This window comes from Frankliniella occidentalis, unplaced genomic scaffold, assembly GCF_000697945.3.
Source record: "Frankliniella occidentalis isolate FOCC.00 unplaced genomic scaffold, Focc_3.1 Scaffold1, whole genome shotgun sequence".
Lineage (NCBI taxonomy): Eukaryota > Metazoa > Arthropoda > Insecta > Thysanoptera > Thripidae > Frankliniella > Frankliniella occidentalis.
The window spans coordinates 881,474-885,407 of NW_026267131.1; positions in this window are offsets into that span (position 1 = coordinate 881,474).

Consider the following 3,934-nt stretch of genomic DNA (forward strand, 5'->3'; position numbering starts at 1 on the left):
GGGGGGGGGGAATGGCAGCGCCCGTTTTTAGACCTACATATATCTGGAACATGTAGGAGCTACGTCCCATTGTGTCCTGCTGGCAGCGGGCACCTCGTGGTCTGCCCCTTACGTCGGTACATATTGAGACAAGTTTGCAGATAATAATGCTCGGACCCTTCGTTTCCCCCTAAATCGGACCTTCCCATTCTATCTCCCCCTCCTTTTACTGACGGATTGCTTCGAAACTGAGTGTGTGTGTGTGTGTGTACATACATGAATTTGAATTTGGCGCTCTCGCGTCAAATTATTGAAATGCGTCCATTTAAATGTTTCCCTCGTCGCCGCCCCCTTGTCATGGAAGTGTCGCGCCCCCCTGGGCCGGGACTCGGTTTGCAGTTATGTCGAGATGCAACGACGAGTGACAAATGTATTTGTACGTACACCTCATGTCGGGCTGGCAGGTATGGCCATGCACTCGCCTACAATACGCGCAGGCACAGTGGGTTTTTGAACAGCGGCCCGGCGACTTTGCCACTGACCGTTGTTACTGGTTACAGTGCTGCAGCTTTCAATCTGTAATTTACGATGAAATTCAGTGCAGCCTTTGAACAGCCGCGCAAGTGCGACTCGCGGCAGGCGGCGTACGGCTGTCCTGCTTGTATTATATCGGACAGTCGGCTCATCGGCGGGTGTCCGGGGCGGCACTGCGGTTGAGTAGTCCCATATCGTCACACTCTCGTCCCCACCCCACCCCCCGGCACGCGACGCGCTGCACGCTCTGACGCGGCCGGGCGCGTGGCACGGCGCGGCGCGGCGGGGCCGAGTGCGTCAGGTAAATATTTTCGGACGAGCGCGCGGGCGGGGCGGGGCGGGGCGGGACGCGCGGGTCACACGTGCGAGACGGAGTAAATAACCCAAACTCAAAGTGCTGTTGGATGACTGATAACGTTTTTCTGAAGCAATCGAAATGCGGTTTTGTCCTCGCGTTTGGTCCCTCGCTTCATGATCGGCCCCCACACTTTTAAGAAAAAGTAAGTTTCAATTTTCTAAAATAGATGGGGGTCAGGATATTTCTGTGGTCAACCTTCCCTTGGACGCAGCCGCGTTCAGCCTACTCTAAAGGTCTTCATGGGCAGCTCTAGCGAGTCACGCGTCAGTGGATAGTCCTGCTGAACGGATCCGTACCGGTACATTCTACCTGCCAACCACTCAAGCGTTTAGACTTCCCCTCCCCGCCTCCCCATTGCCTCCATCGCCGGACTTCTATCGATTATTTAAACTGAAATAATTATTGCATAAATTGAACTTTATGTTATTACGGCAATTAGGTTTTCCTTACAATAACGGTAATTTCGTAAACCCCTTGAAAAAAAAAAAATAAAAAAAATAACGGTGTAATGATAACTCCGGAAATAACAAGTGTCAACTCGGGCCCGCGGTGCAGGAGCAGGTGCCGCAGCATTGCGTGACTTTGGGGTTGTGGTTGGCGATCCTGGAGGGACGCATGTCCGCGCCCTGCGCCTACATCCGCCCGTCCTTCCGCCCGCAGGTCCTCTGTCCGTCTGTCCGCCTAAAGTGGCCCAGGATTAATGACTTTATCAAATTTCGGCGCTAGCTGCCGGCGCCACCGGCTGTCTGTAATGTTTGTTTGTGGAGTCGTTAGTGCTAACAAGGTGTGACCGCCGCCGCAGCATCTTCGGCCCCTCGCCAAGTCATTTTGCGAAGCCATCACTCTTCTACGAAAGTGCTCACACGTCTAACATTTCTTTTGGCGTGAATTCGAAAAGCCTGCGGAAAATGAAATCGAGTTTAGCTCTAATCACGATCCGGCACTTCCGCTCGTTATGTCTTTCGGCTGTGTATGTTTCTCACCCCTGGATTTTGCAAATTCTCGTAGTGCTAACGAGGTCTGTTGCATCATATGTGGGTTCAAACTTCTTGACACGAAAAGAATTACAAAGCTGTCGTGGACGCCTCTACTGGTATCCAGTGCCAGTGTCTGAAGACGCGAGGGATCTTAAACTAACCGGTGCCCCCCTCCCTCTTTGACCAGACACCAGGGTCCTGCTACACAGGAAGGACACGCCCGGCGCAGGACCGTGCAGGACCTCCCTTGCCGTCCCTGCTGCCTCAAGAGTCCTTGCGGTTACATCTCTATTTACCTGATACACTGGCCACGCATGCATAATGCAATGCAATGATGTACGCTGTACCCCTCCCCACCACGCCCAGCCACGCCCTCCCTGCAAATCTGGGCTCAAATCGTACTGCCAGACTCCAGCTCAGCTTCCTCCTTCTATCCTAATTTTGAGAGTTGCAAACAGCCTGTTACATTTCTTTGAGTAAGTGGTGTCTTCGTCTACTGTATTTGAAGTGGCAGTTTTTCCTCAAATTTCACTCCGACCTCAACAATCATTCCATTCATGAACATACGTGTGATGGTGTCTGAAGTGCCTCTTGTAACACTGTGAAAAAATGGTCGAAGATTTACGGAAAATCTTACCATGATTTGTGTCAAAATTACAATTTGAAATCGTAAACTTAGGAGCACTTCTTATCGACTTGGAATTGATCAACAGCAAAATGGTCTGCCGTGTAAATTTACAACATATTTCGTTAATAAAAATTTCCATAAATATAAATTTTTGATAACATTCTTCACGGTGTAGCTGAGATTCAGGAAAATTTCCAAGCATTGTAACTTTTTAAGGTTGTGACTTTTAACGTGAGACTTGTCGAGCAGCGAGAGGGACACTCGGACGGTAAACGCGTGTTGTGGGACCAGTGTCCACTGGGTGGGCAGTGCGTGGCGGGGCGTGGCGGGGCGTGGTGGGGCTCGGCGGGACGGCCCATACTCCAAACGCCAATGAATCAAACTGCCAGTCCCGGCTGCAAGATTTACGCGATCCGAGTCGACGTTACTGCCCAGCCGGCAAGCCAGCCGTGCGGGGTGGAGGGTGCACGCTAAATTATCTTCTAAACTCATGAAATTTAGATATGTCGTTTTTGCTCTAGATTTAGACACGCCCCTCTGCCTATTAGTTCTATTTTCTGAAACCGAACGTTCTTAATGTGTGAGTGAATGATAACTGCTCTGGAAACTCAAAGTATGAACATGTATTGCAGTACCTCTTGAGTAGCTACATTTCTGGAGGTAGTGTGTACATGATCATGTATTCAGGAGGAAGTGTGTATTTGCTCATGTATATGCAGGAGATAGTGTGTACTTGGCCATGTACGTTAAGCCCTATGATAAAAACAATGCGCTGAAGTGCGTGCTTGGCCATGTGCACACTACCTTCTGAATACATGTAGGTATTCAGGAGGTACTGCATACACGTACACACTTGAGTTTCCACAGTGGGCACAATCTCTGCTTTTGTTTGTCCGTGGCTGTTTGCTGCTGTAAGTGTTGCACGGTTTAGACTGGCTACGATTGTCATTTATTGGATACATTCTAGCTGAAAATCAGCCAATCAGAGGCCTCGAAAACCCAATAGAACGTATCCAATAAATGACAATCGTAGCCAGTCTAAACCGTGCATGTATCTCGCAAGACGAAAACAATAAATTTAAAACGTAAACATTGTTCATCTATCCGATGAACCAGTTTAAAATTTGTTCTGAAGACGGGTATATATATTTCTAAGTTCATTATTGCATTATTTGGAAAGATGCCCTAGCTAGCTATGAGAAAACTTTGCTCTACATTTACTGTCATTTACACTGATAAACTAAGTGTTCAACTGCTCAACACTTCGAAGTGTGCAACTGCAAGTTAAATACTTGCAAGTGTGCAATTGCAAGTTGAATACTTGCAAGTGTGCAACTCGGTAGTTGTGCACTTGCAAGTGTGCAACTCCTCGGTTGAGCACTTCCTACACAGTAAGCGTCCAATCTAATGAGGTGTTCAACCGAGGAGTTGCACACTTGCAAGTGCACAACACCCGAG